The sequence below is a fragment of the Eretmochelys imbricata genome, chromosome 19 (genome assembly GCF_965152235.1).
Source record: "Eretmochelys imbricata isolate rEreImb1 chromosome 19, rEreImb1.hap1, whole genome shotgun sequence".
Lineage (NCBI taxonomy): Eukaryota > Metazoa > Chordata > Testudines > Cheloniidae > Eretmochelys > Eretmochelys imbricata.
This window is the reverse complement of record NC_135590.1, coordinates 10584328-10609639: the sequence shown is the minus strand read 5'-3', so window position 1 is coordinate 10609639 and position 25312 is coordinate 10584328. Positions and strand designations below refer to the sequence as shown.

The following is a 25312-nucleotide window of genomic DNA, read 5'->3' as shown; positions in this document are numbered from 1 at the left end:
GGTTTAGTTCCTTGTCCTACCACAGACCGCCTGTGAGATCTTGAGCTAGACACTTAGTTTCTCGGTGCCTCAGTTCCCCACCTGTACGATAGGGATAATTGCACTTCCCCTCTTTCAGGTGTGTTGTGCAATAAATATATTAATGATTGTGAGGTACCCTAAAAGTTGGGGCGTATAAGTACCTAGATACCCTGGAGAGATGAGTATCCCAAACCGGGTCTGAGGTTCTGACGGAAAGTCTCTCAGAACTTCTGCAGCAGGATTAATACCAGTTGAATTCTCCAGAATGTGACGTGAGCACACTTGGTCCTATTGCATGCCTAGATTTCAAAGCTGGCTTTTGACTCTCAGTGTAGAGGTCAAACTGGCCGCTCTCCAACTTGTGATGTCTGTTTATATTCTGTCTTCATGCCAAGAGTGCAGATGAAGCGTCTGCCTGTTCCTGTTTTGGATGGTCATGGGGCAGAAGGAGGAGACCTGCATTTCCTTTATTTTGTTCCTGACTCTTACCATTAATTATTTAAAACCTAACACCTCTAGAGGCTCTTCTGTAGTGCTCTGTAACTTGCTGAATCTTACACCAGGCTCCTATCAGACTCTGAGAGCTAAAAGAAAGATTGGTGCTTGTGCTGGGAAATCTCATGGCTGGCTGTATCTGCCCTGGTTCTGGTGTAACAGACCCCAAGCACTGGACTGATAATTCAGGGCAAACTGCTGATTGCTGCCTGAGATTATAGAAATGTCTTCTCCCCCCCCCCCCCCAAAGTTGGTGTGGAAAGGGAGTGTCTGTGTAGACATGAACAGCTTTTAATACTTTCCTGTGGGCCTCTCAACTTTTTGTTTGAATCTAGGGATATAAGTGTTAATCTTTAGGCCCAGAAGACTTCCATGTGTCTGTCTGTAAGATAGAGTGGTTAGAGCAGGTATTGAATCGGGACTCCTGGCTTCTGTCTTCACCCCTAACTCTGACACAAGCTGGGCAAGTCTTTTTAAGTGCTCTTAAATATCCTTAGAAGAAGGTGCCAGACAAATAAGCAATACCGTTGCTTTTCTCTTCGTAGCCATAGTCCCCTCTCAGCTGGCACGTGTTCCATATGTTAAGTAACGTGTAGTAACTGATTTCAGTTACTACACTGCATTTACAGTCTTCCTTACCTCTGTTGGGTGGAATTACGAGGAGTCCGGTGGCACCTTAAAGGCTAATAGATTTATTTGGGGATAAGCTTTCATGGGTAAAATACCCACTTCAGTTGCATCTGAAGAAGTGGGTTTTTTATCCACGGAAGCTTATGCCCAAATAAATCTGTTAGTCTTTAAGGTGTCACCGTACTCCTCGTAGTCTGTATCCACAAGAACAAACACGGCTACCCCTCTGATGCTCTATTGGGTGGGGAAATCAGAAACCTGTATGTGCTGGTAGAAGCCGGGGCAGGGGAGGCTGCTGTTTATTCTGGCCTTTAGCCACACACAACCCGGTTTCAGTCCTGTTAGTGTGTCTCGAGGCATGCTTTGTGGTTGGTGTGCAAGATGTGAAACTGGAGTTCGCAGGTGAAAAGCTCCAGGACAGGCAGCAGAAATACCCTGTAAGGAAATATGATGTGCTGAGGGTGGGAAATGGGGTTAGGAAATATCTAATTTCCAGTAGGTTTGCTGGCTGCCTTCTTTTGTGAGCATCTTCATTTGTCCAAGTGATCTGTAGTGGCTATGCAGAGGCTGCGACAGGGCAGTTTCTGCAGAACTCTACGTTGTGGGTTAGGGCTGTTTGTGCTGTTTTAAGGATGTTTTTAGTCAGTAGCAGAGCCTGTCGCTTCTCATACATCGAAGGGATTGTGGGAGTCTGGGGTACATGTTTTAGGAGGAGAACCAGCCTTGCAGCTTTTCAAGGGTGTCTGAGAACCCATTGCAGGTAACTGAGGTGTACTGTGGAGTGCTGGGGGGACAGCATATACCACAGCCTAGGTTACCTCACTCCTGTTAGGAATTCTAGCTGTAGAGCAAAGATAGAACATCCTCTTCCATCCCCTTCCTCTTCCTTATTTCCAAGGCTTTTGATGCTGGGTCAGATCAGCCCAGTTGAGAATAACTGTCTTAGTGTGTTTCTGGGTCTTAGCTCATAGTTCCCGATTTCATCCCTTAAACTAGTGGTTTAACCATATAATCCAATGTCTTCCAAATGAATGAGTTGCTAAGATCATTGCTGTGGTTGTACCTGTTAGAGCAACCTGGCATCTGGGGCCCCCTGGGAGGCCGCGAGCAGGTTTCAGGGTGTCCGCCAAGCAGAACCAGTGCTAGACTTGCTGGGGCCCAGGGCAGAAAGCCAAAGTCCCACTGCATGGAGCTGAAGCCTGAGGCCCTGAGAAACTTAGCTTCACAGTGCCCCCTGTGGCATGGAGCCCTGGGCATTGCCCTGCTTGCTACCCCCTAACTCTGGTCCTGGCTTTTATAGTTGCTGTGGCACAGGCGGGCTGTGGAGTTTTTATAGCACGTTTGGAGGGCGCCTCAGAAAGTAAAAGGTTGAGAACCCCTCTGTTAGGGAACGTGTCCCTGCTTCTGGGAGGAGCATGCTTACTGGCAGTAGCTTACTCTTCACTCCTTGCGCCACCCCTATAGCTCATGGTGTTCTGGCTGTGTAATTCAGTCTTCAGACAGATAGGCAAATCTGTAATTGTGGGGGCTGATACAAATCAATGCAGTGGAATCTAAAATGACAGGACTTGGGAGTTCCAGGTTTGATTAACCAGACCAAGGATTTATCCTCCAAACCTTTCATGCTTGCTTTCCCCACAGGGCCTAATATGAAGTGAGGGCAGGATCGGAATAGCTAATAGCAATAATGCTTAGCGCTGTATATAGTTCTCTTTATTTTCAAAGCCCTTTGCAAACTTTGACTTATACCTGTGAGAGCCCTGGGTGGTGGGTAAAAATATTCCTGCTATTTTACAGATAGAGAAACCGGTGCAGAGAGTTTGTGACTTGCCCACAACCACGCAGGGAGACGCTCCGGGAGCTGGGATTACAACTCAGGAGCTTCTGTTTTCTAGTTCTGGGTTTAGTCCATTGGACCAGGCTGCCTCTCAACTGAGGCAGGGAGTTGGTGATTGAACAGCTAGTCTGAATAATGATGCCTGGGCTATTGCAGAGCTCCGGGGGACAGGATTAAAATCCTGTGAAGTGCTGTTCTGGATATCTATAACTGGCGGCAATATGGACGGGCTGCCAGTGGGAAAGAAGCTGAAGAGCTTGGGGTAAAAATTAATGGACCGTTATCACGGTCAACAGACCCTCAGCTATTCTGTCACATTCCTCAATCTCCCCTCCCCCTCCCCCCCTTCCTGATTTTAAAAACTCCTCTCTTAAAGGAGTCCCTTGGGGAATCTTTGTATGGTGGTTTAATCTGTGCTGAGCCAGCACTGCAGGAGCCTCAGCGTCCTAGTTGCTTGGCCTACCAGCCCAGTCTTGAGGCAACCGATTCCTTGGAATCTCAGGCCCATGCACATTGGCTGACCTTGGCGTGCTCTTCTTGTGCTGTGCTTCAAAGAGCAGCTATCTTGCAAATTTCAGTTACCTGCCAGCTTGTGAGAATGTAACTGGCACTAGAAATGAGTGCTAGTGTAACACAAACACACTTGTGGCCGTGATCTCCACCAGCCATGGAGCACCTTAGGCGAGGACTGATGCTGACTTATTTATTAATTAAGAGGCATTTTAAGATAGAATGCTCAGTGAAATGCACCGGAATAGGCTGTGGGGATGTAAGTTGAAACACCTTTTAGGTCCCATTGAAAGTAAATTTTCCATGCGGGAAATGTGTTGTAACAGTTTCTTTTCACTTGTCTAGATGGAACCATACCATGGTTTAACCATAATAGATTTTGGAAGCGTTACACCCGTTATCTTCATTTGGGAGCTTGGTTATATGGAATTAGTTGTATTAGTGGAAACTGAATTATTGTAACATCATTTGCCATGTGGTGAGTTCAGTTGTGTAGATGGCCTTTGATCACCACCCACTCAGGAGGAGATGGGTGTAGCAAAGCTTCTAACCAGCAATTCTGCCGTGTAAAGAATCCTCCATCTATGTGAAGCAGGCACAGATGATTTCCCCTGGCTTTCGCACTGAGTATCTGGTAGGGCATTTGGGGTAGAAATTTTAAAACTGTTTCTCACATGGCCTCACTGAAGACAAAAATGGATTCTTGTGCTGTTGATTCACCTTCTCTCCCACTCATCCTTTCATTTTCTTTCACGTTTCTCCTAGGTCTTTCTTTACCCCCTGCCTGCTTACAATGCTGTTAGCTAATGTTCTCTTAGTGCAGCATCAGTTGGTAGTACTAGAACCGCCTGTGACTTCAGAACTCAAGGTTAGAGAGAGGGAGCTGACCTTCAGCGCCAATGCCCCAGGAGACAGGCATGTAGTTCAGACATAAATAAATATCTCCCATTTCCACTGAAATGGAAAGAATGCGCAAGGAATGCAAATAAAGACTTACTAACGAATTGCAGTAATAGTGTCATGGCGTCTCTTTTCAGTGCCAGTCTATAGCAGAATAGCCCAGAGACTGGCAGTCAGGCTTTTCCTCTACCACAGATTTGCTGTTTGGCTGTGGGTAAGTCACTTCACCTGTGTGCCACACTTTCCCCACCTGAGCAGTAAAAATACGTTGCAGGAGTGTTGAGGTTTAACTGTGTCAATCAAGCACTTGGAGACCCCCGTTCTGTTTTATAGAAGTGCAAAATATTACTGCCCTGTGTTGGGAATTGTCCGGGTTCAAGGTGTGGCAGCATGTCAGATCCTTTCTCTCTAAGCCTTCCATGTTGCACTGAAGGAGGCTTTGGATGTGAGCCCACACAACTTTTGATCCTGCTCCTGGGAGCATCTTTGTCCAAGTCACCTTGCAGGTCTAGAGGGCAGCAGGAGTTACGGCCTTTCTCTCCTCTTCTAAGACGTAGCTCAATGACAGTCAAGCTGTACTCTGTGTGGTGATGCTTAGATGTCTCCTCCATGCTGAGAGTCCCTGGGAGGCAGTACCTGTTGTTGGGTATGCTCTTCCACCTTGTCTTTCTCCCTCTAGCATGTGAGACATTAAATCACTAGCTGATGCAGCCCTCCTGTTTGGTGGGAGCCTGTTATAATTACTGAGTCATCGCTGGGTTTTCTTCACAGCACTTGGTCTTTCTGAACGTCTGGGTCAGGGTTGTCTGGTCCACAACAACCGCTACACCAGCCTGTCTCTTCAGAGCAGCAGACATCAACCAATACTTCAAAAATATCCATGTAATTGTTAGCTACGTTAAATTAGCTGTAAAGTGATCTGAGCTGAGCATCTATTATTTGGAAAAATAACACTTTGCCGGCTTTCCTCCTGTTCCATGTAGACCTATAGACCCCGTGTTATGGATAATAGTCAGTGTGCTGTAGTGGAATTAAAGACGTTTCTGATGTCTGTTAGGCTAGGCTTCTTGGCCCGTTTACAATATGCAGGACGAGATCTATTTCAGTAATCCTATGTTACTGTCTCAGAAATGTCACTAACTTCAGCAGACAGCTTCCTGCAATGGCATCTGATTCCTACAGCCAAATATTCAGTGCTCTTTTTAATTCCTTTTCAAAGTACCACATGCACACCTATGACACTGTAACAATGAATAAAAAGGAAGGAGGTTCCTGTCCCAAAGAACTTGCAATTTGAGCTAGGAAAAGGACAACAAAGTGACAAAACACAAGTGGAGTTAGAGGGGGATAGGGTAAAAGATCACAGGATATTTTTGTTAGAGCAACCAACAAGACCGGTATATTTTTGCAATGGATGGGCTTTTCAAAAGTACCTAAATCTCCCACTGTCCGTGATTCTAAGGCTCCTAAGTCACATAGGTGCTCTTAACAATTTTACCCTTTGGTTCCACATGCCTAAGCCACTTCTGGAAATGGGACTTGAGCACTTTTGAAAAGCCCACACATTATAAAAAGAGGACCCAACAAGACGTGTGTATTGGTATTTATTGTATCTTAGGATTTTTCAGTGTCTAAGGTTTGAGGATGAGATACCACAGTGGGGAGTGTGGTACAGATACCTACCATGGCATAAGAGGCTGGAGTAGAAACCAGTGTGGGGGAAGTTTGGCTGAAAGACATGAATCAAGAGAAGAATGAGGCTGCATAGTGCGTAGGAGTGGGGAAGGTATTCTGGGCATGAGGGCAGGCATGCCAGAAGGCACCGACTCACAGGTGGGAGGAGACCCGGGACATTCTGAGGCATGGCAGAGCTTATGCCGTGCAGGCGTGGGGAGCGTTCACTGTTACTGGACTCTGAAACCAAAGATCCAAGAAATGCATCTAGTGACCAGTTTTCTGTCTTCAGACGAGCTCTCCTCATCATGACAGTAACACAGGTTTTTTTAAGAAGGTATCAGTCTTATTCCTAGAAGAATTACTCTTCCTAGAAGAATTTAGGGAGCTGCTCTGAATGTCACCACAAACTTCTGACCAGGTTGGAAGCAGAGCTGGTTTGCTTGTCAGTGGAATGGTGAGCAATAAAAGAATTGAAGCACAAATTGCTCATGTTGTTGTATTAGCTGAACCAATAAGAGTATCCAGAAAGGAGGCAGGAAATGTGACCAGTGAACAGCAAGCCAACTGCTGCCATGATGCCTATAAGGGACTGGCCGACTGGCCAGAAACTTGAGAGAAAAGTAGTTGGAGACAGTGATACCTACTTAATTGTATGTTTATCCCTCTCCACCATTTTTGTTTGCTCTTGCCCTTGCAGGGCCCCACTGTTTGTCTAGTGAGGCTCTTGGTGGCAGGGGAGTTTGTCCCCATTGACTCCAATGGAGCAAGGCTGATTTACACTAGCTGGGGATCTGGCCCCATTGAAACCGGGACAGGTACATGTGAGAAGGGGCTGGACTCCATAAATTGGCCCTTGCTTAGTTTTAGAACTACCACGTTTGCCATGGGGCCCCTTTGGTTAGAAAGACCCAAACCAGGTTCACTTTGAGATTCCTTAAAAAGAAAAGGAGTCCTTGTTGCACCTTAGAGACTAACCAATTTATTTGAGAATGAGCTTTCGTGAGCTACAGCTCACTTCATCAGATGCATACCGTGGAAACTGCAGCAGACTTTATATATACACAGAGAATATGAAACAATACCTCCTCCCACCCCACTGTCCTACCAGCAGGACAGTGGGGTGGGAGGAGGTATTGTTTCATATTCTCTGTGTATATATAAAGTCTGCTGCAGTTTCCACGGTATGCATCTGATGAAGTGAGCTGTAGCTCACGAAAGCTCATGCTCAAATAAATTGGTTAGTCTCTAAGGTGCCACAAGGACTCCTTTTCTTTTTGCGAATACAGACTAACACGGCTGTTACTCTGAAATTTGAGATTGTTGGAGCCTGGGGTCTCATCCTGGTCTCGTGGGTAAAGCACAGACTGGGGATCAGGAGAGCTGCGTTCTGTGCCAGCTTGGCTGATTCCCTGTTTCCCCATCTGGACAACCAAGATAATACATTTTCTGCCTGGGTATGGAGGCTTGATTCATGAACATGAGTAAATTAATTCTGAGGTTCTTGTCTGGCTGGTGCTATAGAAGTGCAAATTATCCTTAATTATAATAAACACTCTTTTCAGAAGCAACCGTGTTGGTCTTTCTCACTTCCTTATCTGTGAGTGATCCTAATGCACACAGCTATTTCTTTCCTGCCTTTTCATACAGTTTGCCAGCGTGACTGAGGTTTGAAAAGGAGATTGGCCATGGCCTTTTTTCTTTTGCTTGTCTGTGTGCTGCTGGAGCCTGGACAGAAGAACGATCCAAACCAGTTTCCTTGAGGGAACTGAAGAAAGTACTAATGCAATTAGGGTGTGAGCGGTGAAAAATTCCTCACATGAAATATGGGTTGTTTACAGAGTGGGAAGAACATGAGCAAGTGTGTAAATGTATCCTGTACCCCCCTGGAGAGCACTCCTCAGTGAGCCCTAGTGTCTGCTAAATACAATCCTTATCAGGCTACACCTCAAGACCACTCAGAAACTGAAGCTAGTGTGGAATGTCCTAGCCTGAAGCTTCCTCTTAATGAACAGGTTGAGGGCAAGTCACAAAACTGCCCAAGGATCTACACTCCCTCCCAGTACGTTTCTGGGTGGAATTCAAGGTGTTGGTATTAACCTATAAAGCCGTAAATGGTTCAGGGTTGTGGTTACTAGGGTCACAATAAAGACAATTAACTGTTGGACCAACTTACCTTGGGACATGGCAGATTCTCAGTCACTTGCAGTCTTTAAACCAAGACTAGATATCTTTAGATATGCTATTGCTCAAACAGAAGTGACAAGTTTGAAGCAGAAATTATTGGATGGGGTTCTTTGGCCTGCATTATGCAGGAGGCCAACCAAGATAACTATAATTATCTCTTCTGGCTTTAAAACCTATGAATCTGAGATATTCTGCCCTACTGCCACAGCTGTGATCATCAAAGGCACTTGCGCTAGCATTCCCTAGCAAGTTAACCACTGTTTGAGTGCTGGTAGGTACACTCCAGATAGCATCTCTAAACATGGTGGGTCAGGGTATGAAGGCCAGATTAAGTGGAGAATGGAGCAGAGGGGAAATACCAGTTATCTATTGGCACCAGTACTGAAGGAGGTCATGCTGTTCTCATTGGATTGTAAGTAGGTAGAGATCTTGGATGCTGAAGAAATAACCTTTCAGGGGACCCACTTTTTTCATTTAGGCAAAACAGAAATTCAGCAAGTGTTTTGTTACTGTGTTGAAAAATAGGCTTGCCTTACTGTAACCCATTCCCCCCTCAAACACATCCCTTCCTGGTGTGAAGCTATAGACTTCTCCATAGGAGAGTGCCCCCAAAATGCTTTCGGTAATGTGGTAAGTTCTGAATCTTGTGAATGTAGCTGGTCCAGTGGCTCGGTGAATGGATTGTGGGTACTGAGGGAGGAAACGTTAGAAGCAAACGATAATGAGGAATGAATTACCGCACCAGTGTTGTAAACATTGGATTCTTTCACTCCCCGAGGCTTAATTTGTTCAAATAAAAACTGAAATCCATCAGGAATATACTGTGAGAATGCAGCCTTACTGAGTCTACTTTATGTAGCACTAGTTAAGGAAGTACTTCCCTTCTCCAACCGGTCCCTATGAAAAGGCCTTAAGCACTTGTTTCTTATCTCTTAGGGCAGGGGTGGCCAACCTGTGGCTCTGGAGCTGCATGTGGCTCTTCAGAAGTTAATATGCAGCTCTTTGCATAGACGCTGACTCCGGGGCTGGAGCTACAGGTGCCAACTTTCCAATGTGCCGGGGGTGCTCACTGCTTAACCCCTGGCTCTGCCCCAGGCCCCCACTCCTTCCAGCACCCTTGCTCCTCCCCACTTCCCACCAGAGCCTCCTGCACACAGCAAAACAGCTGATGGCAGTGGGCAGGAGGTGTGGGAAGGGAGGGGGAGGCACTGGTGGGCGGGGCCACTAGTGGGTGGGAGGCCCTGTGGGGGAGCTAATGGGGGGCTGTTGACTTATTACTGTGGATCTTTGGCAATGTACGTTGGTAGATTCTGGCTCCTTCTCAGGCTCAGGTTGGCCACCCCCATCTTAGGGCCTGAATCTGCTTCTGTTGATTTCAAAGGGATCATAGGGAAAGGCTCCCAACAAGCCCACTTTAGGTACACCAAAGTGAGGAAAACACTCCTTAAAGGAGCAGGGAGGTCTTGACTGTTGATTGACTTTGGAAGCCCAGTATGTGGTCTGCACCCCGCTGTGGTACATTAGGCATGTTGCTTATCCTCCTTGCCTACACGACAGTGTGCTGTACTGTGTTCATGCTGGCATGTGAATGCCTTTCAGTACTGTAGTAACCCCTGTGACTAGCATCTGTCATGTGTATAACCACACAGAGCTATATGTTAGAGAAGGCATGGTCAAATAACTGCACCTTGCACTTAGAGCAGAGAGGATGGTAAGGTTTGTGATGGTACTTAGTTCCTATGGGAGTTCATTCCACAGTCTTGGTCTGGCTACTGAGGAAACCCATGTAGTGCCTCCATTTCCCCCTCTGTAAGATGGATATATTATTTACAGGGCCTTTGCAGCAATTGATATTTGTAAAGTGCTTTGAGATCCTCAGGTGGAAAGTCCACCAAATGCAAAGTATTATTCATAACTAGAAGAAAACAAATGCATTTCCCTCAATTAGGAGTGACTCTCAGGCATCACAGCATCCAGTCTTCTGTGTCACCAGGTAGGCGGTGAAAGTTGCAGTACAATAAGCTCCTGGGGACAGCTCTTGTATTCCCTTTAATGGTGGAAAAAAATAATTTCGCTAGCTTTACCAAGCCCACGAGGGACATGTTTGCTAGAGAAAAATCCTTTCTGCTAATCTGCAGTGGGATTTTTTTTTTCCAGTCTCGGAAATATTCCCAAATTGGCAGTCACTTTCCTGCCATACTAAATCTTAGCGGCAGACCCAAGTGAAGTGGCAGTTTATGAGCCTGATGCATGAGGTTCCAGCAGCACAAACCTCACTGGCATACTCTCACGCAAATATAAAAAAAGGAAATGAAGGCCTTTCTCTTTGGGAGGCCTCTTTCCATTGCAATCTGAATTCCTTTGGGTTTGAAACTTTAATTATTTTTTGCATAACCCAAAGACTAAATGAATGGAGCCAGTAGTGATTCTGCAGGTCACCTGTGTGTGAAACTGAACTGGCTCTATCCTAGGATATGTGTGTACCGCAATCGTGACGTGTGAATGAACGCACCTTGAGCCAACATACCCAAGTTAATCTAGCTGGCTCAGGTCCAAAACCAGTGAAGACACGTCAGCGCAAGCATCAGCGTAGCCTAGCTCTGCAAGAAATCATCCAGGGTTCCCGGCAGGTTTGTACAGCTCATGCAGCTGCAGCATCATTATTCCAGGACCCAGGCCAGCTTGGGTATGTCCATTAGAGCTGCAGTCGTACCCTGTGGTTGCAGTATAGACATACCCGCCAGTGTGTGCTGCTGGGGATGACTCCAGGGGGCTGGTTCTGTATCGTAGCTCCTAGGAGCCCCCAGTCAGGGACCAGAACCCTGTTGTGCTAGGCACTGTACAAACACAGAACAAAAAGACAGTCCCTAACCCAAACAACTTACCATCTAAGTATAAGACAAGAAACAACAGAGGGGTACAGACAGTCTGATGGGGGTGGGGGAGTACAAGGAAAGAATGAGACAGTATTCGTCTGCATGATAACGGTTAATTCTGTGTCTGAATACAGCTCTAAAGACTGACCACTGCAAGGCCCCATATACCCCCCCCACCCCCCCCGTGGGAGTATAGTGTGTTAGGGATTTCTGTAGGTATAGCCTGCAAAACTGCCTCTGTCGCCATTACTGTAAATGGCTCAAGAAACGGCAAGTGATGTTAGATGCTGATGTGGAATGTACCAAGTGTCTCTCGTCTCCCAGAAAGCCAAGGACCAACATGCATTGCCAATTGTGCTATTTGGTCTGGGAAGCTACAGGAATATTTCCATTGTGATTCCCACCATTCCTACTCGGAGGGTAATAGTGCAGGGTGGTGGGGAGACCAATGGACTATTTCCCTAGAAGCTTTGTTGTCCACACCCTCCCACTCTCTCTCAGGACTTGGTAAATATGTCTTTCTAATCTGAGAAGAGCAGTTGTGCTCTTTGACTTGGTGAGTTTATTTATGGCCCATTAATATGACTGATGCAAGTCTTATGATCCTATTAATCATTTGGGAGGCTTCACTAAGGCGCAGCAGGCAGGCCTTTCTCACGATTGTAACCTGTGTTGTGCAATAAAAGACAAGAGGCCAGGAAATGGTAATAATTCCTTTAAAAGGAGGAATAATTGGACCACCTTATTCTGTAGCTGCTATGGAATGGTGACTGTCAGAAATCAGCCTTAGCATCCAGCGTTCCATAGCTGTTTAATGATTGTGTTAAAAGCTGCATCGTGGTGACCTTATACATCTATAAAGGTTGGATAACTTGCACAATTTTTATTATAAAACTCCCACAAACTGCAGCCAACTATGCTAAATGATCCCTCCTAGCCTGGTTATTTGTGGCATTTGGCACGTATTGCTACAGTTGAAATCTGGGAAAAATGTGTGGGTCATGTCTAAAGCCTTTGCTGTACCATCATGTACCCCAACTGACATAGTTAGACCAGTGCAAAAACTGTATGTAGATCATGCCTTAGGGTTTTAAACAGTTTTGGTAATCTCAGTTTGTGTGTTGGGAGTAGGCTTGGGGGACTGTGTCTGTAATGTAAATATAATTTAGTGAGAGCTATGACTTTACAATATCTGCTGTAGGAACATGAGCCTGCTTGGTTCTGACTCCTATGTTCTGTCCAACCCAGTGTCCTATCTCCAGCAGTGGAAAGAACTAGAAGCTACAAACAAAGGTGCAAGAAACCCCGTCTTGGAGCATTCTGTGATAAGGTGGCTATGGGAGAAGTTTCTTCTGAACACCAGACAGTTGGTAATGGGCTTATGTCTTGAAGAATTAAGTATCTGCATTTCCCACCCCACCAACAGCTGTGATCCTCTCCAAATTAGATGGAAATGTTCTTCTCCCTGTCTGGCCAGGGCACATCTCTGGGTGACAATTGAGACTGTCACGATAGGGTTTTAGTTCCATATTGGCAAGTGGAAACTGCCTAGTATCTTTTTCCCTCCAGAGGTTGGCTTTTCTTCTGGTTGAAGGTGAGGTATTATGTAAACATAGGATTGGGGCCAAGAACTGCTGATTTCTAATGCTGGTTCCAATGCCAGCTCACTCTGTGGCCCTGGGTGAGTCACTTAACCTCGCTGTTTCATTTCCCCATCTGTAAAAAGGGAATGAATATCTACTCCACAGGGGAGTAACTGATTTGTTAATGACAGGTTTCAGAGTAGCAGCCATGTTAGTCTGTATTCGCAAAAAGAAAAGGAGGACTTGTGGCACCTTAGAGACTAACCAATTTATTTGAGCATAAGCTTTCGTGAGCTAGCTGTAGCTAACGAAAGCTTATGCTCAAATAAAATTGATTTGTTAATGACAGGTTTCAGAGTCTGTCAAGTGCTCTGAAGAGGAGATGTGTGTAAACGCTTCGTGTTGCTTTAGTTCTCCCTGCCTTGAAAAATGAACAGAAATGTCTTGTGAAGTCTCCTGTTGGCTTATTTGATGGTGATCTAGGGTAACTCACGGAAACGTCGTCTCCTCTGTAAGCTGATCCTGGACTCTGTGTACTGCCTGACTTGTTGAACTCGCTAAATCAGTGCTGTTGAGACAAAGGTGCTATTCAAATAGTGACCAGGGCTGGCCTTGCGTACGTGGGGGTGGTGAATATCCCAGCTGCACTGACGGTGGTAGTGTACTATCATCTCGTGGAGTTCGAGCACTGTAGGCTGGCTAATGGGAGCCCTGTACCAACTTGCAGCTGTCCAGCTAGTTCAGAAGGCCCTAGTTTCTCAGTTAGGGTCAGAGTGGCTGTTTCTGTGACTCAAGGCATAAGTGCTGACTGACTGCTCTGTGTACATGTCTGTGTCAGATGACCGGGTCATGAGTTTAATCTTCTCCACGCACGCGGCTTATGTTTATCTCTTTCATCCCTCTGCTTTATCAGCCCCCTCCAGAGTCCGTTTCCTTGCCCCAAGAAGGGGTAAGCGAGCGGGTGAAAGGAGCGGGTGGTCTTGGTTTGTACTATAGCTTATTTGCCAAATCATAAGCGGTTAATTTAGGGAGGATTTAATGTTAAACCAGGTCTGGGAGGAAGTAAGGAAGGCCCCAATAATGAGCCTTCCTCCTCGCCAAGGAGACAAACAGCATGTTTGCTCTCTGAAGCCACTTCTAAAATGGTTTTATGTGGCTAGAAGAGCAATGACGTAGGCCTGATCTAAACCCTGCTCTGGTAGAGGATGGAGCAAAGAGGTGCAGTCGTGCTCCTCCCCCCCCCCCCCCCGTGTCTTCCCTCCCCCGGTGTGGACTTGGGTTAGCTGAAATCTATTACACATTGATTTAAGCTAAAATAACTTCAGACCCTCTTAAAAACTGTGTGTAGCTGAGTTGGTAAGTAAACAAGTCAGGCTCTTTATGGTCTCCTGCAAGAGACGGTGCACCAAATGTGGTTCTGTGAGCTGCTCACCTCTGCAGCTCTTGGAGAAGTGTTTGAGTAACTGATCCGTCCAAATTCATTCATTACTTTGGAGGCAGGGGACCAAGGAAGCAGTCAGACTGTCCCTGGCCTGTTTAGAGACATTAGCTGGTCTGGATGAGCAGCTGCCTATGTCAGGATAATAAAGTTAATTGGTGGAAACTTAGGTGCCTGTTTAGTGCTGGCCTAGAAATTTGCAGGCTTGTAAGAACAAACCACAAGTAAGATTTGCTGTCTGGTTTCCAGTGTGGGTGGAAATGGCTTTTGTTTTTGTTTAGTTTGTTTTTTAATTGTCTGCTATGCTCTGCAGTTATCTGACTTCAGGGCCAATGCTTTATAGAGGGCTGGATGGCAGGGACAGCAATCAATCCGAAGAACTCTCTCACTCTTTAGTTTTAAACAGGAAATCTGTTTGTGTGGTGCTTTTTGACTTAGTAGTCACTAGATGTAAGATTTGATGGAGGAAAGGAAGTGAGGAGCTTGGACACTCAACGTTCCATTATTGCACTGAACTTGCTGGTCTCTAATAGCAGATCCTTTTCTCCAATACTCTTACCGTTGCTGAGTAGCTAGAACAGCAGACTAAAAATCCTAACTCTTGGATTCTGTTTCTGTCCTTGCCTTTGACCTCCTGCATGACACTGCGTAAGTCACTGTGCCTCAATTTCCCCATTGATGGAGATGGATATAGTTGGTGTTAGACTTAATTAACATTTGTTAACCACTGAGAGCCCTTTGTCTGTCTTCAGCACCTTCTGTCTGAGGATCTCAATGTCCTTGACAAACAACAAAAACTTCAGCCATGCAACATCCTTGAAGATGGGCAGGTATTAGCCCTGTTTCAGGATGAGGCACAAAGAGTCTCAAACCAGGTGGCATAGCTGGAATAAGAACCCAGAACTCCTGTCTCCGAGTCCTGTGCTTTAACCGCAAGACCATCTTGCTTCTTCGGATGAAGGTTGCTGTATGTTGTGGTTGGATCCTGGAAAGCTGCCAAGTATTGTGCCCAGATGAGATGGAACAACAGCCAGTTAATCCTTTGGTGGCTTTAGAAACAGAAATACAGTATCTATCTACAGTATCTAGGCACTTGTACTGCACCCATCACCATGGTACCTGAGTGCCTTTTACTGTCACTTCAGCTGGAGCGATAGCTGCACCCTAGGGGTTACTGGAGACAGCTGGAAAGCAAATCACTCTTGGTTTGACTTTTGCCAGCTCTAGAGATCAAGAAAGTATATACACTTCACATGTGAGGCTTTAAACATACGGAGCTAGAGTTTATAGTGTTAGGTGTGATGGATGGAGTGTGGGAATAGTCGACTTGGCCCTCTCGTCCTAGCATATCCTGCTGCTGGAAAAGGTCACAGCCACCATGTGTGTTGCAAGTGACTGATGACAAGTTACAAATTAAACACTGGTTCCCCCCCTCCGCCCTCCCCAGCTTCTGGCTTTCCATTTGAGGGGGCTCTTGGGCATGTGGCTGTTCAGCAGAAGGCCTCTCTGGCCTGAATTCTAGGAAATCAATCTCTCTGGCCTATACTAAAAGAAGCTTATGTACACTAACTTTTTTTGTTCCATCCACCACAGCAGGACTGCCTTCCAGGGCATCTGTCAGGGCTGATTCCCCACTCTGGCACTTCGAGTGCAGAAGGTGGGGGCCTGCAAGGATTCTAAAAATTAATACCGGACACTCCAGGCTTGTATTAAACTCCCAAGGTTACAGCTTTTCTCTGACCTTGGGTGGGTAGATGCTGCCACCACCCAAGTGCAGAACCCCTTGAGAGCCCAGGAAGGAGCACTTGGGAATTCCTTCCCCAAGCCCTTTCAGCCACCCCCACCCCTCCTCTGGGGAAGAGCAGAGAAGGGGGCGGGGGGGGGGGGAAATCAGCTGTTGCCACCAGCTAATTAAACAACATGTGCACAAACTTCTTAAGACACAAAAATCCAATTCCGTTCTTAAAGGTAAATTTTATTGACCAAAAAAAGGGAGAAAATATATCTGGGAACTCAGGCTATTGCTTTAAAAGAGCAACTATAAGGATTAAGCACCAAGAATAGCTTTCTTGAGGTCCAGCTTAAAGGTTACAAGCAAAACAAAAGCACCTGGGGTTAGAACAGAGGAATCCACAAGCCCTAACGAAATAAAAGGAATAAACCTAATCGCGTCTTCCCAGACATTTCCTGATCTACTTACATATCTGGGGTTTTAAATGAGTAGTTTCTAGGTATGATACTAATGATTTCTTCATACCTGGCCCAAACTCTTACAGCATAGTTGCTGCCCTGTCCGCCTCTCCCCAGGAGAACTACAGACAGACAAAAGGGGAGTCTTGTTTCAATTTTAAAAAGTTCTAGCCTTCCCATTGGCTCTTTTGGGCAGGTGCCCCCTCACTTCCTTTTACCTATGAATAGCAGTGACCCTTTATAGGTAGAGCAATTGGAGAACAGCTACTAAGAGGGATTTTATAGCTGCTGGCTGGGTGGGTGTCCATAAAAGGGAGCTACCCCAGCCCAGTTTCATTTATCACAGCATCTATCTGTTGCTGGTAGGGATTTCTTTCTTGGCTGGTTGACTGACCTTGTCTGCAGCATTCTTCTGTCCGCCTCTAGTCTCCGTCCGTGTTGAGACTTACAGCATGGCTACACTTGCAGAAGTAGAGGGCTTTGAGTTAAACCAGCCTTCGTAGAGTGCAGTAGGGAAAGCTCTGCAATCTGTCCACACTGACAGCTACAAGCGCACTGGCTTGGCCATATTAGCAGCTGTTGGAACGGCCACAGAGAGCAGTGCATTGTGGTAGCTATCCCAGCATGCAAGCGGCTGCAACGTGCTTTTCAAATGGGGGTGGGGGGTGAAGTGTGACAGGGAGTGTGTTTTGTATGTATGTGGGAGGAGAGAGAGTGGGTTTTTGGGGGGTTGAGAGCATGTCAGCATGCTGTCTTGTAAGTTCAGACAGCAGCAGACCCCCTCTCTCCCTCCCCCCCCCTTCAGCATTCCACAGTAATGGTTGCTCTGTCTCAGAGCAGATAAGCAGCCGGCTGTCAGAAACGGAGCTTTCAAAGGACATATCTGCATTCCTCAGCGATTCCAAAGCAATGAGAAGAGTGGCCACTTGACTTAAGGGGATTATGGGACATTTCTGGAGGCTGATCAGAGCGCAGTAATGCAACACCTCATTCACATTGACACCCGGGCATTTCAGCCAAGGCGCACCAAGTGTTAATCTTCTCGCCGAGGTGGAGCACCAGGAGCACTCTTGCCGTGGAGTCAGAGCGCTCTATGTGCCTTGCCAGTGTGGATGGGTAGTGAGCTAGGGTGCCTGAGGCTGCTTTGATGCACTCTTCCTCGCAAGTGTAGCCAAGTCCTCAGCTCTGTTACCACAGATGAAATGGAGCCTCTCACCCAAACTCTGAGGCCAAACGCTAAATGAATGATTCCTGGGCTCATAGACGTTCTGTTCAGCACCAAAGCCTCTCCAGCCTTCTAGCAGCTTTTAAAATGCCTTAATCTCACAGCATTTTAAGGAAAAGATCAGAGTACCTTGTTTAATTGTACATTTTTTCTGTGGTTACATCATTGTTTTCATCCTAAAGGATCCCAAAGTCCTGTACAAAATATATGCAATGCCACTGAAATTCAGCTACTTTTGGGGTGGGAGGGCTACCACCAGGCAGACAAGCAGTATGCAACATACTGAATTGAGAATGGGATGGGGGATTTTGGTCATGGATGCATGGGTAAACCTCTACCAGCGGATCTTTAGTATTCACAGATAGCACATACTCCTAAGATTTCATCTAATAGAACAGCTCACAGAAATTGCCTACATCTCAGTGTATCTTTCTCAGAAGGACAACGGACTGATTCAACTCTGCTGAGATTTGAGCCTGTTCCTCCAGGGAATAAAGCTATTTTGGAACTGATGCTGGGAGCTCAAAAGGCTCGGTTGCACTAGAGAATTGGTGTCACAAGAACCTACAGTACCTATAACACCTCTCACATCTGTACTCAGCCCTGTTTACATTGCATTCGCTCTGAATAAGGTTCATCTTTGCACTCTTTGTTGGATTGCTGCATCATTGCAGTGTCACTTTGGACATTTTGTTCAGCTGCATCGCTGCAATTGGTCCTCCCAACACTGTTCCAGAATGCCTCTCCCATGACCTCTGGTCATGGCTGGATGCTCTAGAACATAGTAGATGTTTCACTTGCAAAATAAAAGCCTTAATGCTACACATGTATTTCTAAACATATACAATTGATATGTGTGAAACTTGAGTTTGCCTTTTACAAGGAGAAAACTGGACAAAGCAGCAGATAGTGGTCTTGTGCCGGGAACGATGTGATAAGTACCCACAATGCAGAGTAGTTGGGATGCTGCGTATGGACAGAGTTTACCTGAAATGGTATGACCACCACTGTGGGCACCTGGCAGTGTTGTAGCTCGCAGGGTGAAATGGTGCAGTTTCCCAGGCTCTTAAGCTTTGCATAGTCCTGTGCTAAATTTTTCTGTTAAAAATTATCCACCTTTGCAACTGCTGGTGGGAGTGATATAATCGACAGGACTCCAAATCTGGCAGTGGCTGTACGCTATAGAGCTACTCTGAGCGATAGTAGACAACGTGGGGCTTAAAATGCCCAGTAGCTGCCTTTGAGCCCTATGTACACCAGTTCTCCCATTGGTGGAGCTGCATCCAGTGATAAAAACGGGCAGGAAATCTGAGCCAAAAATTCCTTGGTGAAGACAAGGCCCTTGTGACCGAGATGTGGCCCAGATGCACCCTGCCCTGAAGCTGTAGCAGGGAGTGATTTCCTATGGCTCAATAATAGCGTGAGGAGTCAGTTTTTAATGTGTTGGAACAGAGACTCTTGTCTTATTGACTCAGCCCTGGTCCCGCAGGCTTTTCGCTCTCAAAAAAATGGCAAGGAGATTGGCACTCCTCCTAGGGGGCTTGTGTTGTTCTGAAAGGGGAGGATCAGCAGCCTGTACCCATTTCCTTCTGTCTAGATGGCTTGACCTTCCTCAGTGCCCAGTGAAATTCAACTGTTTAAAGATACAATCTGCCTATTCCAGCTATTGCTCGTCCCTGTGGCCTTTGCTCATTCTGGCAGCTGGAATTCGTCAAAAGCTCTGAATAACTGTTCCTTAAAAGACTGATGTTTCACATGCCTCGGGGTTGGGGAGTACATTTCTTTGGGTGGCTGGGTTACAGTAATCTACAGGAGTTCTCTCCTGTTCTGCGGTAGGTCTAAAGCTTGGACTCATTCATAGCATGAGGGGCTGGCGTGATATGATTAACATTCTTTATCTTCTGCAAAGTGACTGGGTCTGGGCAGGTCGCTTTCTCATGTGGGTTTAGTTTCTTGTAGGCGGTAAGACTGTCATGTAAGTGTGTGTGAAGTTAAACAAACTGTATCAGGTACCTGTTAATCTGCTAATATGGGAAATGCAACTTCCTTTAAACCATTAGCAGCTTTGTTTGCAGTAATACAAGAAGGTGTGAAAAGCAAGGGAACATTTTATTGTTAAGGTGGGATCTCTGGGTGAGCACATTTGTGGACTTTTTGTTTTTTATTCCAGGAAGGAGTGGTGAGAGACCCAAATGAAAGAGAGGAAAAGATCATACTTTGGGGAGCTGGCAACAAATCTTCCTAGCTATTAAACAGAAAACACAATTGCATTCTCCTTTGTTGGTACCTTCCAGAGACATTCTTTTGAATTCAGTGCAAAGGCAAGACATGCCTGGTAGCTTTGGTCACGGCAAACCAGCTGGACACTTAATGTTAGCCTGGGTGGGTTTCCACTCTGTATTCAATGTTGTGGGCTCAAAGCTCAGCTGGGGTAAATCAGCCAGGGTAAATCAGCCTGGCTCTGTGTGAGAAAAGAGAGCCCAAGGTCTGTACACGAGCTAAATGGGAAGGTTGTCTCCTAGAGGTCTCAGTCCAGATCTAAGTTACACTGGCCAATGTGTCTTTCCTAGACTTTAGTCCAGTGCCCCATTCCGGTGTTAAGAGCTGTTTAATGAAGTTCATCAGGCAGCAATTCTGCAGACAGGGCTACCGCCAAGTATTTTTCCCTTCACCCACCCAAATCATCTGTTGGTCTGAATGTCATCAAATGAGGCTGATGTATACAATGCCCACCATTTGCAGACTGCAAATGGCTAGAAACTACAAACCAGGATGTTGACGCTAGTAGATCTTACCTAGCTACTGAAAGGGCCCACTGCATGCGGTGGTTCAGTGAGTTCACCATTTAGCTGATTGAATCTGGATGAAATAACAATTGCTGCTTAAAGAAAAGGAGTACTTGTGGCACCTTAGAGACTAACCAATTTATTTGAGCATAAGCTTTTGTGAGCTACAGCTCACTTCATTGGATGCATCACTTGCATCCGATGAAGTGAGCTGTAGCTCACGAAAGCTCATGCTCAGATAAATTGGTTAGTCTCTAAGGTGCCACAAGTCCTCCTTTTCTTTTTGCGAATACAGACTAACACGGCTGCTACTCTGAAATTGCTGCTTAGCAGCCTAGGTCAAAGTCCAAGGGCGTTAGGGAAAGTTTGGATGGAGCTTGCATCCTTCTGTCTGAGGGAGCCATAGGACTTTTTTTTTTCTTTTCTTTTCTTTTCCTACTCCTCCCACCCCCCTCAATGAGGCTTTTTGGGTTGATTCTGGCTCCAGAGCCTTTGACTGGTACTTTCTCTTGCCCCTCAACTAATGTCAGTGTTTTTGGAGGAGCAAACAGCCTGGCACCAGCCCTCATATCGCCCTGGGGAAGGAGAGCTGCAGTGGGGGGAGAAGCCAAGAAGTTTGGAGGTGGGGGAAAGCGCGTATGTGATGGCTTCCCAGGATGACGTGGTATGGGGCTCATCCCTCTTTAAATATCAGTTTTGGGGATGGGGCAGGTGATTGAGTGGCCTAATGTGTTTTAACAAATATAATTTAAGTGTTAAGGCCTTAACAGCAGGGTGGACATGAGCATTGGTTTTGGTCTATTGTTAGGTGTAAACCACTAGCTGTTTAGTTTCCTCAGGGCATGTCTAATCTCTGTCTCTACCCCAAAGCATCTAGGTTACTGCTGACTGCCTGGTGCTGCTGTGGTTGCATGAGCCCTAGGTCTTCCTTTGGCTTTTATTTTTCATTTCGGTGGGCTGGTTGGTCCCATTTGCCCCCCTGCCTACTGGGGGCTCTGTGAGGGATGTGGATTTTTGAGGTAGAACTCTGTTAAAGCACCTGGGTATAACATTCCATAATGTCATAGGAAGCACTTTTGAATTCATAGCCATGCCTGTGTCTGGGGAAGATTAGCTAGGGGGCAGGGGATGCCTTTCAACTGACCTTTTCCAGGATCCTCTCCCCGGAGTGAAGGAGGACCCTGGAAACTCACTCAGTGTCTGGATAAATGAGTAACTGGAGGGCGGGGTTAGGGAACGGCTCTCCATCTAGCCAGGAGAGGAAGTAGTTGAGGAAGTAGCTAACTAGGAATCAGCTTTCCCTCCTCCACATGATGATCGGATGCTAGCCATGAGCTAGTAGATTAGTCCCAGATGCTTATTCCACAAACCCTCACTCCAAAATGCACAGATATACAGGATTTTAATTGAGTAATCTCTCGCATTTCAGTGGATCTCAAGGCACTCGTAAACACTAATTAAGCCTCGCAGCTCTGGGAAGTGGCAGTATTCTTATGGTGATACATGGGAAAACAGAAATGAAGTCACTGTACCCTTGGAATCAGTCAGTCAGTGGGAATAGTACTCAGGAGGAGTCCTGACTCCCAGACCCATACTCTGCCTGCCAAAGACCATTCCCTCCCCCGTTGTATGACAAGTTGCTCAATAGGAGTAAAGAAATGTGTGCAATCAGAGGCGTCACCCAGCTTAGTGCTTGTCTGTCCTGCCTAGCCCAGAAACCATGCGTTCTCTCCTAGTCCGTTCAGAAAAAGAAGGTACCAGTCTAGCGGCAACTCCCCACCCCCACTCTATCCTCTGCCTTTTTAAGTTCATAGCTGGACATAGTCTGGTGGAAATTGTCTTTTCCTAATGCTGGGCAAAAAATTTGGTTGGCAAGCTCTTCGGGGAAACAGGTGCACTGGTTAGTTCATCGGGGAGCAGGCCCCTTTCATTAAGCTGGTATAGAAGTGGTAGGGGGAGTTTAAATGGGCGTGGAATACAGCGGTCTTCAAAGGGCCAACTGAAGGATGAGAGGGGACGCTGGGATTCGTAGGTGGTGGATGTAGCAGGACTGCAGCTGGATTAGGTACGTAGTTACTGTGGCAACGGGGGCTGGCCATATAAGTACCAAAATTAGGATAACGGTATTAAAAGGGGATCACGCTTGCTCCCCTGTTAAGCAGCCACAGGCATCTAGTGACTGGATCACAGTTTATCCACCTCCTAGAGTGACTCTGGTGTCAACGCAGTCAATTGTACAGCTGCGCTGATCCTTTTTGTATAGGGGAGCAAGAACCTGTCAATCCCTCTGAAAGCGGTAAATAACACTGGGGGAGGGTGTTCCGTCTGGCTGCTGAAATGCATATACGTTTCAGCACTTAACCCCTCAGTCGAGTCTAGGAAGAGCAGCATCCTTGTTCATAGTCTCTTACTGCTGCTCTTTGGATGGGGTTGACTTGCCAGCTGTAGCCTCCTAAAGCATTACGTTTCAGAGTAGCAGCCGTGTTAGTCTGTATCTGCAAAAAGAACAGGAGTACTTGTGGCACCCTCAAGTACTCCTGTTTGGTTTTTTTTCTCTCTAAAGAGTTAAGGTAGCCCTGTTGCGAAGACTCTTGGGTTGCACAGAGACCTGAGGTGTGTCTATCTTGCTGGAGCAAGTTATCTGCAGTGTCCTTCAGAAGGGCAGCCCCAACTGAGCATGCTCCGCTCCCCTCCTGTGTTAATCTATTTTCCAGCTGTTCGTGGCTTCCCCCCTGTGCTGTGTTAGGAACAGCAATGGGTCTAGTTCCATGGTGTAGCTCCGGTGAGGTGGAAGCCACAGGGTTTTGTTGGGAGTATTGCTTCCTTGCAAATAGCTGGTCTGCTCTAGGAGCTGCAGTTTTGCTGCAGACTTAACTTTTTGCTCTTCGTTCTGTGCTGTATGCATCAGCTGGCTGAGCAGAGACTGGAGGAGGGAACCGCGTTTCTCCTTTAAAACTGCATCCAGACTACCCTCCCATCAGGGGGCTAAGGGCAGCACAATCCTAGTTATAACAGCAAAGGAATAACCACAGTTAATAATTGGGAGGAGTGGGGGGGATCCTCTCTTTGAGGTCTTCCACTTTTGGTTTGGAACTTGATGACCCGGGGATTTTAGTGCCATCCAGAAGTCACACAAAAGAGCAACATCTTCCTGTCCTTGGTATTCAGTCCTCTCTGAAAAGGGCTATTGCTGTAAAATATCTGACCTACTGAAAAGCAGCATGGGCTGGTGGGCTGAGCATCAGGATTTCCTGGGTTCTATTCCCCACTCTGACCCTGAGTCATTGCATGGTTGTGGGCAAGATACTTCCCCCCTCTCTGTGCCTCAGTTTCTCCCGTTCTGGGAAAGCGGAACGGTAACTCATAAGATGTGTCTGGAGATGGAAGTGTGTTCCCTGCAATAATAGTGGGGCATGTTATTAAGAGCACTGAGTTTAGAGAACCTAATTTTAATGACAGGTTTCAGACAATTTTAGTGGTGACTGGCTGCAGATGGCAATGGAAATTGTTCCAAATTTTGGAAGTCTGTCTACAGCCTATGTTGCCTTTCGAGAGAAAGGATAATCCAGTGGTTTACACTCGGTGACTTCGCTCCACATTGCTAGAGTGTTGGGAGGATAAACCTACTGTGTGAGGCTTTCAGATGCTATGCTAATGGAGGCCAGATAAGTACCATAGGTGGATAGATCTACTGAGAAGCTCTCTCTCTGCTCAAGCCCTGCAGTTTTTGGCAAAGGACATTGTTACAGTGTCCTGTAATCCCAACGTGCCTGACTGTAATGTAGACAGGGTGCTGTGTGTGGGAGAGGAGGATATTAAACCGTGAAAAGGTGCTGGCTCCCCATCCATGGGATCACAATTAGAGTTATAGTGAAGTGAGGTTTCCAGTCTGGAGTTCCACTGTCCTAGACTCCTCTCTGTTCAGAAAACTGGAGTAAAATTCCCATGGCCCTCCATCTTCTGCTCAGGTGAGGGTCTGCTCTGCTGCAATGGACATAGTATTCTAGCCCTCTGTAACTCCAGTGGGAGCAGGATCAAGCCCTGATTTACCTGTGGATCTTTCTCCCTCTTCTCCCGTGCTCCCAATATTTGCTCGTAGTCGGAGGATGCTCCCAAAGGTATGATATCAAAGGAAGCTCTTGAGCTTTCAAGCAACTTGCCCTTAGCTGTAGGGGATGCTCCCTTTCCTTTGTGGCTGATGGTAGGACATCCAATTATGGACATTGTCCTGTTAGTGAAACCCGTGCTGCTGTCCTCCTGCATTGTTGTCTGTGAGCACTTGGGAGCTTGAGATAGAAAAGGGAGGGTTACAAGGTAGTTAACGGGTTATATCTGAGACTCTTCATTGGACTTGGCTGGAGAGTCCAGGCTCTTAAAAACTCTAGGGCTGAAGCCATGTGCCTGACTGATACCCCATTGCTCCATGGTATGGATGGCAGTCATCAAAGCTGTCTGATTTGCAGGATCCTCATGGCGCTGGGGCAACAGCCTATGCTGGGGATGAGCCATCTTGCTTGCAGTCATCCTTCCCAATGCAGAGAGGCAGACTGGCTCCAGCTCCGTTCCAGTTCAGTTGGGCAGCAACACATGTAAATGCAAATGTTAACATGGGAAGTTGGCATGCTCTGGTTCCTCTCCCATCCCTCTTTGTTTCAAGACATTGGTTTTATGGGACTTGGAATCGAACAAAAGCAGAGTGAATATATGAAGTGCTTTTTCCTCCCTCGTTTCTTAATCTTTTCCATTGGAGGAGGGATGGTGACTGTGGGGCCCTGGCATATGCATTCTGCCTGCCTAAAATTCCTGGGCAGCTTCACTGGGACAATGTGCTCTTCGCTGCTGAAATGTATGTAGGAACCAGACCTGTAGTCCCTCTAGTGCACTGTCCTGTCTCTGACAGTGGCCAATACCAGATGCTTCAGAGGAAGGTGCAAGAAACCCCAGAAGGCACAATCTCTGT

The 25312-nt window shown here is 46.5% G+C and overlaps 1 protein-coding gene across 3 annotated transcripts in view; it reads left to right on the top strand.

The window, feature by feature from the left end:
• Positions 1 to 25312, top strand: part of SLC9A1 (solute carrier family 9 member A1) — a 62063-nt gene that overhangs the window by 1422 nt on the left and 35329 nt on the right. The gene's annotated exons all lie outside the window — the stretch shown is intronic.